Source organism: Odocoileus virginianus, chromosome 16 (genome assembly GCF_023699985.2).
Source record: "Odocoileus virginianus isolate 20LAN1187 ecotype Illinois chromosome 16, Ovbor_1.2, whole genome shotgun sequence".
Lineage (NCBI taxonomy): Eukaryota > Metazoa > Chordata > Mammalia > Artiodactyla > Cervidae > Odocoileus > Odocoileus virginianus.
In genome coordinates, this window is record NC_069689.1 from 61,942,387 (window position 1) to 61,953,241 (window position 10,855).

Here is a 10,855-nt window from a genome sequence, read left to right on the forward strand (position 1 = left end):
TGCTGCTATGGCCCCTTTAAGAGCTAGAGGGACGAGATATTGGCACTCGATGGGGTCCAACCTCTTGAGTCACAGGCTGGGCCACAACCCCTGGCTGTGGTCCAGGTTTGGGTGGGGAATCAGTAGCAGTGGTTCCCAGAAACCTAGGTTTGGGTGAGGGTGCAAAGTGGCTAGGACCCTTCTGACCTCCTCTGTCTCTGCTGTGAGCAAATTTGGGGCACTAGTATAGGTGAATTTATCTTGTAGAGTTTTTTCTTCCTTCCATCTTTCTATTGAGATTACAAAGGACATTATCAATATGGGAGAAGGGACAAGGTTTTCTCTGTGATTAACTGCAGGGGCTGATGGGAACTAGAAACTTCAGAAATATTTTTTAAATAATATACACTGATATAGATTGTACTATGCTTGAGGCTCAGAGAAACAGGAAGCAGAAGCAGAAAGCACCTGGCATACAGAAACACGTGTGTGTCACCTCACAGTCAGGCGCTGCAATTCCTATTACAACGGAAGCAGTAAACTTCACCCCCTAAACCACCTGTCCAGGAAAATTTGAAAAGAGACTTCCCCTTTACAAACAGGGTCACCCAGTAATTTTTGACCCCCTGAACAGGAGATAAGAAGAAAACTGCAGGCTAGCATCACCTTTAAGGCTGCAGTGGCCATGCTCCTCTCCCTGCAAAGGCAGGACATGATGCTTCCATCACTGAGACAGGAGGGCTACAGCACTGTCCCTCACCAACACTGTGGACAGGGGTCTTCAAGACCTTGGGGTTCTCTACTGGCTCCTTTTTTTTGATTCACCAGAGAATATTGGGGTGGAAGACATTCACCTCCAGCTTCCTCTAAGATCCCCTCTAGGCAGCCAGTGTTTAATGAGCCTGCCAAAATTCTGGAGCCAATCTCAGGTGGGGCTGAGCAGCAGGGGGCGCCCAGGGACCCAGGGTCTCTGCTTCAAGACTCTCACCCACTGGAAATTATTGACCTCCAGAGATTTTGTTTTAAATTAAAGGGGAGACACACGATACATCCCTCTCCTCTGAAACAGGGCCCAATCCCTATATATCCATCCCACTCCCAAAGCCAGACACACACACCAACTAAGGCACTGTCAGGGGGACAGACACACTTTGGCAATGAGGCCCCACTGTTGCAGCCACGCGTTCCAGGAACCTAACTCACTCAGAAGGACAATGCAGATAGTGGAGTGCAGTTTATTACACCGGTAGGCCCAAGGCAGAGTCTCCTCTTAGCCAAGGACCCCGACCAGCATTTGTGAAAATCTTTTATACTCCATGTGTACATGTCCGAACCCACCACCCCAAATTCCTTGAGACTTACATAAACAAAGGAAGGGTAAATACAATCCCAATAACCCCATCATTCATGTGCCATGTGCTCAGACAGTTAAACAATTAGCCAATAATCAATAAGCCCGAGGTTACACTCTGATAGGTACAGAAAAATTTATGGCCTGTCTGGAGGAAGAGGTGATTAGTGTATGTGTTCTCTTAGGCGATCAGAAACCTGGATACAATCTTCACGTTTCCCCTGTCTGGAGGGTGTCTTATGCTTCTGTTGTGGTTTCCATAGGCACTAAACACAGAGTTCAGAGTCCATTGGAGAGGTGGCCGAGCATGATCAGAATGAACAGGCCTAAGATGGGGTCCAGGCCCTATGAATTCCTTCTTCACCACCAGAGGCCTAGGGTGTGAACAGCTGAACAGAGGGCTGTGTGCCGTGGAATCAGCACCTTAGGAAGTGGGAGGGGGCGGTGGGCAGAGAAAGAAGGACCATCAGGTCCTGATGGGTCAGAAGAAGGAAAATGGGGAGAGGTAGTCAGGACACAGGAGACGAGAAAACCAAGGATGACCAGAAAAGGGGCGGAAAGCAGAAAATGTAGGAAAAATGAGAGCAGCAAGAGAAAAAGGCAAAACAGGATGTGGGTAACCACAAAAACCAGAAGGAGACAGAGCAGAAGGAGGGAAGGGAACAGAAAGGAGAATGAGGAAGGGTGAAAGGAGGGAGAGAGGGAGTTGTACTGGGAATTCCTAATTATGTGCTTCCCCAGCCTTGAGAAATTCCACAGAAATAGAATATGGAAAAATAGCATATATTAAGAAACTATGTTAATGATTATCTTTCATGTTTTTCTTAGAATAATAGCCTTGTTACAAGCCCCAAGGCCAGACACAGAAGGGAGTATGACTGGGATCATGAAAGCATGGACCTTGGAATGCCGGGTCAGCGCCAGGCATGAACGCTGCCTACGCACTTGCTGACTGTTCCCAAGACTGGCCCGGAAGGGAACGGCCTGGGGTAAAAACAAGGATATCTGGACTATGTCAATGAAATCCATGACATCTAGGAGTACGTGCTTAAAACAGCATGTGTCTTGAGAAGGATAAGATCAAAGAAAGTCTTGTAGTCTGCAATTTGGAATAAAAGCTGGACTCAGAGTGGACTCTGCACCTCAGTCTAATAGAGGATGCAGGTCCCCTGACACATTGCCCCAGATTTTGTGTTCTGTCTTCATTCTCGTGGCTCGCTCCCGGACCGTTAAGGCAAAAATTTGCACCCAGCGTGGGGCTGGAGCAAAAGACCTCTACGAGTGCAAGTGAAACTACAGGGACGCAGAACCTGGGACGATTGAGAGGCCTCTGGAAATCTCCATTGGTAAGTCTTTCAGGCATTTAATCAGGGTTAAAATGGGAAATGTTGAGAGTGCAGAACACTATTGCCCATATATTTGTTTATTAAGACACCTCTTGAAGGTGGGAGGAGTTTCTATTAGTGAAGGGCAATTATTAGAATTGTTACAAGCAGTGGATAAATACTGCTGCTGGTTCCCATCAATAGGGACCTTAGTTTTAAAAGCCTGGGAAAAGGTTGGAGCTGAGTTGAAGAAAGAACATGCAAAAGGAACTCCGCTCCCTGTTTCTATTTGGAGTACGTGGGCATTAATTAAGTCAGTACTGGAACTTTTACAGGCTTCTGATTCTTTTGATGAAAGTGATGATGACTCTTTTGAAAAGCCTCGAAGTCCAGAGTATGTGAAGCCAGAGGGCAAGGGCAAGCCATTTGCAAAACCTGCTCCCTCAGCTCCCAAGGAGGGTGATGAGGGATTTTTTCCTCCACCTCCTTCCCACTGTCCTCCACCCCTACCACCTGCTTTTGCAGGAAACATTTTCAGTCGAGAGTCTATGCCCACTCCTCACCTTTCATCCATACGGAAAGGAATTTTACAAGCACAACGGGAAGGAGATTTAGAGGCTTTTCATATTACCTTTCCTATGACTGTTCATGAGAGTGTAGCTCTTGGTGTCGATCCTAACAACCCTAATGGAGTCTATGAGGCTGTTCGTGAGCCTTTTCCTTTTAAAATCCTAAAGGAATTAAAACAAGCAATACAAAATTATGGTGTAAATTCCCCATTTACGGTAGAAATAGTTCAGAGTGTGGCAGAGGGCAATCGTCTCATTCCAGCAGATTGGTTGGCATTAGCAAAAACAGTCTTGACCCCAGGGGAGTTTCTTCAATTCAGAACTTGGTGGCAGGATCATGCTGAGACTCAGGCTGCACACAATCAGGCTCATAATATCCCTATTTCCTTGGAACAACTTATGGGGATAGGTCCATGGGGGAGAGTGCAAGATCAAATACATATGAAAGATCAAGCCATAAAACAATTGCGAAGGTGTTGCTTGAGGGCCTGGGAGAAAATAGAGTCAAAAAGCCAGACTTCTGTTTCCTTTCAAAAAATTGTCCAGGGGCCTAAGGAGCCCTATACTGAATTTATTGCCCGATTACAAAAGGCAATCCGCCAGCAAGTCACAGATGCTGAGGCAGCAGAAGTCCTATTACAATTGTTGGCTTATGATAATGCTAACACTGATTGCAAAAAAGTAATGAACCCTTTCAAAGGAAAAGCTAGTTTAAATGATTATGTTAAGCTATGCCAGGGAGTGGGAACCGAATCCTTTAAAGCGGATTTATTAGCTCAAGCTATGGCTAGATTACAACTTCCTAAATTCCCCAGCACTTGTTTTAATTGTGGGAAACCTGGACATACTAGGGTTGAGTGTAAGTTCAAAAAAGGGAACTTTCAAAAAGGTAATTCACAAAAGGGGAATGTCCCCAGCCTCTGCCCAAAATGTAAAAAGGGAAATCATTGGGCAAATCAATGCCGTTCTAAATTTCATAAGGATGGCACCCCGCTTTTGGGAAATGGCTCCCAGGTTAAGCTCCCAGCCCCATCAAACAAGGGAGCCTGTCCTGTTCAGACTCCACAGATGTCTTCCCCAACTACTCCTGCCAGCAACAATAACAGTCAGCATTGTGGTGACCCAAGGATGAAAGAGCAGATGAAACCAAGGAGGGTCTTGCAATGCAGGAATGGAAAAAGCAGACCCTTGTCATCCTTCCCTCCTCCATCTTGTAACTATTAATGGATTTCAAGTCCTCCTGAGCAGTATAACCTGTCTCCCCTCCTACCCTATAGGAAGAAGGTATTTGCCTTACTCTTCCCTCCACCCAGTATACGTGCCTCATCCAATCAGCAAATGACCCACAAGACCCCTATCCCACTCCCTGTACCCTGGGTAAAAAAGTGGACTGAAGACCCCTCTTCAATATTGGTTCTCCCTTGAGCTGGTCCACTGTTCTAACAGTGTCTCCCAGTCTAATAAACTTTATTTCCCTCTCATTCTGTCTCATGTCTGGAAATTCTTTTCCAACCCACACCAGACCACATTTTTGGTGGCCTATATGGGGACTTGGGGTCTCTTCCCCACCTCCTCATTTTTCCTTTCTCATAGGGACCCCCTGCGAACAGGCAAGTGCTGTGGAAGCAACTGAGGAACTCTGGCCAGGGTTACCCTCTGGTGTGTTCCAAAGGCCCCGCAGCTCACTGAACCCCAGTAGCTGCCACCCGAATGGGTGAGGGTCTCTCCTTTGTCTTCTTTCCAACTGAGGACTAGGCCAACCAATATTGTGTGGGCATGGCTCAGGCACTTAAAAGGCATTAGGATGCCTGCCACATGAAGACTCCTGTGTGAGGATAAGGGGGACGCAGAACGGATCAGGCCACAAGGGCATCCGCCCCCAGCAAGACAACTTCCGTGCACCATGTCAGGCACATAGTGGTTGAAGCAAAACAGAGACAGACCATTGTCCCCTGGCCACCGCCTCCCCCAGCGCATTGTACGGCGGATTCCTCAGCCTTCTCCCCTGTCACTTTCACTTCTTTCCCTTTCGGTCCTGATTGATTTGCCTCTGAGCCATCCCAAGAGTGCCTTCCATGTTTCAGGGAATCCCCCAGTGGTGAGTCACGAGCTGCTCCCTGGGATCTCTATCTTTCTCTGCCCAGGTCATGTGTTGCCTTAGCTGAACGGTTCTCAGAGGTCACCTCTCACTCTTGTACACGACTATTGGGACGGTCAACCATTTTTGTGCTGATAGTTGCACGGAGACGTCACTGAGACAAAAAGGGACGACTTTTTGCCAGTCGGTGGCTCTCAGTACCCCCGTTCTACTGCATAGAGGCTAAGGGTGGGTTCTGGTATGTCTTGGGAGCCTCTCTCAGATTCACCCCTTGGCTACATTCTCAGAAACTGGAAAATTTTGACCCTGCAAAAGTCCTGGCCCCAATACAAACTGGGGACCCCCCCCCCAAAATGGCCTCTGAACGGCACACTAGCTTTTGTCAAAAGCAGAGGAAGGACTCAGAATTTCCTTACAGCCCTTCCTTCAGAATTTGGATTTGAGCGACTCAGGCCACATGTGTCTTTTTGCCTCCCTATCTCCTTCCCTCTCTGTCTGTCTCCATCAGGTTTCCTAGACAACCCCTACTCCACCTTTCATATCCACATAATCTCTAGGAAAGAATTCTGAAGTTCCCTTTGGTCCAGGTCTTTCTCCTATATTCAAAAGCCTGAAGGATCAAAAACTCTCCTCTATGCTTCTCTCTCAGGTGGGGAGGGAACCAAGTTTCTCCCACTCCTAAACATCCTAACGAGTTCCCTTCTAACTATTCCTGTTTCTCAGGGTGGAGAAGGACCAAGCTTCCCGCACTCCTGCAAATTTCCTTAACCCTTCAGACTCTTCTGATGGGACAAACACCTCACTTCCCACCAGAAGGACAATCCAAGAATTTTATCAACTGATCTACCCCTGATATCAGAGTCAATTTGAGCATATTTGGTCTATAATTTAGGTGTAAAACTATGACTACAGAAAGGAAAGATGACTTTTTGACACAGGATGGCCATGATATTCTTTAGACTCCGGAGAAAACTGGTTGAAATGAAATTTTTTTTTTCTTGGACACTGCAAAACCGGTTCTTTTTGCATATGCAATTAGAAACAACTAGCTTGTTAAAAGCCCTGCCTAGGGAAAAGCTTGAAGTTAACTCTTTCTACATCCCTGAAATACACAGCTCACTTTGCCTGAGACCTCAGCCTTGGGCAAATTAGAACTTCAAGCAAAAAAAGGGGGGACGCTGGTTCTAAGAGATATTTTAAATCTCAGGCAGAAAACTATGAAATCCCTGTCTGTCTGTCTGTCTGGATTTATGTATGTCTCAGTGTGTGTCTTTTGTTTTTTTATAATATTGCTGAAGTTGTGAGTTCTAATTTAATTGGCCTAAAGAAAAGTAAGCGCTTACAAATCAGACAACTTCTAAGTAGAAGAGAAATTCACCTAAGTGTATTTCAGATTCACATGAACTGGGAAATATTCAATATTAAATATCTAGTATTAATGTTTGTTTGCTAATCTAATATAGACATGTCAAAGAGTCATTAACATTAAGCATATTTTCATTGTACCTAGGTTTATTATAAGTTAAATATTGTTATATTGTTATATATGTCACAAGTTTGTCAGCAAGGAAGCTACCTCAAGTGAAAAAACTTAAAAAAAAATGTAAATGAGATATGAGCTTTTAAACTCTATTAAGATTAAAAATGTCTGTCTAAAACAGTTTCCCTAGATTTTGGTAACCTGAATTTCTAGGGTTGTGATAAACTAATAACAGAAGTTTATTGACTAGCTAGGTCATTTCCAAATAAAATAAGATTCTGAAACATTCATGACTGAATACTAACTTACAGAGAAACGAAAGATTTTGGACTATTAATAAATAATATTTGATGCCATCCTGAGATGTTTGCTAGAATTTTTTTAGAAATTATCACTGGTATTTATGTTCACCCATCTATAGAATGCTAATATAAAGGTCAATTCTTGGTTGCTTAAGGAAAGTAGGATGTGTGTGTTCAGTAAAGAAGGTATGAGGAATGAAGTTACATTTTATGAAGGGAAAAGGAAGTAGGTCTGACTTACAGTTGGCTGTTCCAAGATGGGAGAACAAACGGGTACAGAAAGTGATAAGAAGGTTTTATAGAAACTGGACCCCAAGGGAAGAGTTTTGTGTATAAACAAAAGTTTTCTTGAGATGTTGAACTGCTTCTTTGATAATGGATTTTAAGTTTCTTTACCTCTGAAGTGATCTGTTCTATGTTTACATTTGAAATCTTTTTTACTTTGGCTAAGTGAATATATTATTTCACAGTGATCTATATGATTCTATCTGACAGAGTATTATAAACCCTTTTGATATTTATTGACAACATTGCCTAAATAGCTTGACTTCTAGCTGACTTTGGGATGCTTCAGAGGGCCCCTGACACATCCCAAAGAGCTATTAAACTACCTGAGTTCATTTGACATATTAAATTGCATGGGAAGTATTGTTGGAGGAGTGATGAATCTTCTCAGGTTATATTGTATGGTTGATGTTTCTTATATAGATATCCTAGAAATTATGTGAAATTTGTGAAAATCTGATATGTCCTGGTAAAATGTTGTCAGTTATAATTTTAGTTATCATGTTAAAGTGTTACAAGTCACAGCAATGACCAGGCTACTTTGTTAATTACAATTTAATTAGATTTTAAACATGCCTTGTATGGTTTCACTCTCATGCCTTTAGAAAAATACTGCTAGTTCTTCAAGATTTATGGAAAAGACTTTTCTAAGATTAACTGATAAATTTGGTTTGTTTGCTATCTGGTAAATTGGTAACAGACTGGAATTTAGTCTACTCTCTATGTTAAGAGAACAAAGTTTTCTTAGACTGAATCTTTCAATAACAGATTATTAATTTCTTTGCCTTTAAGTGATTTATATTTGTTTTTAAAATCTTTTGTTACTTTAGTAAAGTAAATAAGTGCTATTTAAGATTATGGTGCATGTAAAAGCTCATTCTGCTCCTACAAAAGATAACCCCTCACTGTTAGACTTGTGCTATCCTAACCTCCTTAAAACATGGCAACAGTCTACTCCTAAATTGGGGAATTAAAAATGGGTGAACAATAGCTGAAAATCAAAGAGTCAGGGCTATGGGAAATCCAAGACGGCCGCTTGGCTTTTCCCAGCTCCCTGACAAACCTCATTTTTATTTGATGGGTTAAAGCCTTCCCTGGCTACAGGGTTAATGTCTCCATAATGAAAAAATCACTGAATATTAAGTTTTGTAAATTGTTAAACTAAGTTTCTAGTTTTGTTAATTAAGGTCTAGTGTTTACTGAGACTCACTTCTGAAATAGTTACTTGTTATGTTATATTGCTAACAGATTTAATTAAGTTATTAAAAATGACACTCTAAGTTGTTTCTAAGGCTTGTCTCAGTAACCAATCTTTAGATAAAGATCGGAGGCTCCATGGTGTACAACCAGGAGATTAACACTAGGCTGGAGAAAGAAATGGCAACTCACTCCAGTATTCTTGCCTGGAGAATTCCCTGGACAGAGGAGCCTGGTGGGTTGCTGTCCATAGGGTCGTGCAGAGTCGGACACGACTGAAGCGACTTAGCATGCATAGCATAGTCATTTAACAAATGAAGTCAGATGACCTGGGGTATACCAGGCTCTACCTAATGAAAGTTCTTGACTTATAATTCTTACTTATGACTTTACTAATAACTGCTGGCTATAGTTATATTATTTTCACATATATATATGTCACTTGTTTCAGAAGATTATTTCTTATGTTAACAAATGTGTGACTGAGCCTGTGATATAATGCTGATATGCAGTTCCATACGAGATCAATGATTGTAATAATGTAACTCTAGATATGGGAAGAAGCAACAAGAGGGAGTATTTTCCTGGACCAAGAAGCTAGTAAGACAGTGGTCCAGAGACTTTTGCTACTTGCAAGGCCTGGTCCAATAACAGCACACTAAGTGGCCTATCAATGGAATCTTCCCTAGACCTGGGAATGAGCCTTCCCAGCACCGTGGGACACAATGGCCATGAAATGCCCCCCAAACATGGTCAAATATGTGGCTATGAAGGGACCCTGCTGACTGGAAGTTGGCACTTGCCAGCTGCCTCTACAAAGATTACATCATGACCACTGCAAGTTGCTGACCTTCCACACCCCCTGAAAGGAGTTCAGGGTGGAGATCAGGAATAAGGCACTCTGTGCTCTGGGGAAAACCCAGATGAACCGGCCTTCAGATAGTCAGATGTTTTCAGGTAAAGATTTTATGAGCCCAAATTCTTGCATCTTCTCGTAGCTAGAGAAACACTGAAGTCATGAACCAATGTCTGGTCCTGGTTCTCCTGGTAGCCCCTGGGCAGCTTTTCTACTTCTATTAATCTTTGGGCCACATAACTCTAACTTTCTTGTTAAGTTTGTTTCTTCCAGAATACAACAAACCTCCAAGTGGTAGTATGACAAGAATATTCCCTGACCAACACCTAGACAATGCTGAAACAAGTCACCTTATCATTCCATGGACTCTCATCTCCCTCCATAAATGCACCCTGACAGAGTAGGCAAAGGGAACCCAGAGCCCCACGACGCCCCTGCACAGCCTGAAGAAGCCAGAGTGGTCATCGCCCCTTTTCCCCTGAGACTGGGTTCCCAAATGCCTGAGAAGGGAAATAGGTAGACAGTTAGACATGAGCAGGGTATCAAGAGGCCAAAGAATTAGCCTTAAAAATAAAGAGAGGGAGGAATGAGGTGACCCAAGGACAGAAGAGCGGATAAAACCAAGGAGAGTCTTGCAATGCAGGAATGGAAAAACCAAACCCTTGTCGTCCTTCGCTCCCCCTTCTTGTAACTATTAACGGATTTCAAGTCCTCCTGAGCAGTATAACTTGTCTCCCCTCCTACCCCATAGGGAGAAGGTATTTGCCTTACTCTTCCCTCCACCCAGTATATGTGCCTCATCCAATCAGCAAATGACCCACAAGACCCTATCCCACTCCTTGTACCCTGGGTAAAAAAGTGGACTGAAGACCCCTGTTCAATGTTGGTTCTCCCTTGAGTTGGCCTGCTGTTCTAACAGTGTCTCCCATTCTAATAAACTTTATTTCCCTCTCATTCTGTCTTATGTCTGGAAATTCTTTTCCAACTGGCACTCAGACCACAACAAGAATTACCATGCTGTGTCATGGAATTATCCCCAGCAACCCAAGGAAACACAGTCGTTGATATAAGTAGTAGTCAGGATACTATTGTTACTTCTGGAGAGACACCAACTGTTATTTCCAGAGGAATTTTGGGACCGCTTCCACAGGGGATAGTTGGATTATTGTTAGGAAGATTAGTGCTGAATTCCCGGGGAGTTCCAATTCATACCAGAGTTATAGCCAGTTATTATGAAGGAGAATTGAAGGTTATGGTCTCTACCGTTCTTCCCTGGAAGTTTTCTAAAGGGAATAGAATTGCTCAGCTTTTAATTCTGCCTTACGTGGGTATAGGACATTCAGACAAAGAGCAGAGCTCTGGGGCATTTGGAAGCACAGGGGAGGCTGGTATTTTTCTCACTGAAAAAATTTT

At 43.3% G+C, this 10,855-nt stretch overlaps 1 long non-coding RNA gene across 1 annotated transcript; it reads left to right on the plus strand.

Annotated features, from left to right (window-relative positions):
• The first annotated feature begins 1,909 nt into the window (after window positions 1-1,909).
• LOC139038767 (uncharacterized) lies at window positions 1,910-10,396 on the plus strand. Its single transcript, XR_011491928.1, has 2 exons — window positions 1,910-2,676; window positions 6,046-10,396. It is a non-coding gene; the product is annotated as an uncharacterized lncRNA (long non-coding RNA).
• The last annotated feature ends 459 nt before the right edge of the window (window positions 10,397-10,855 follow it).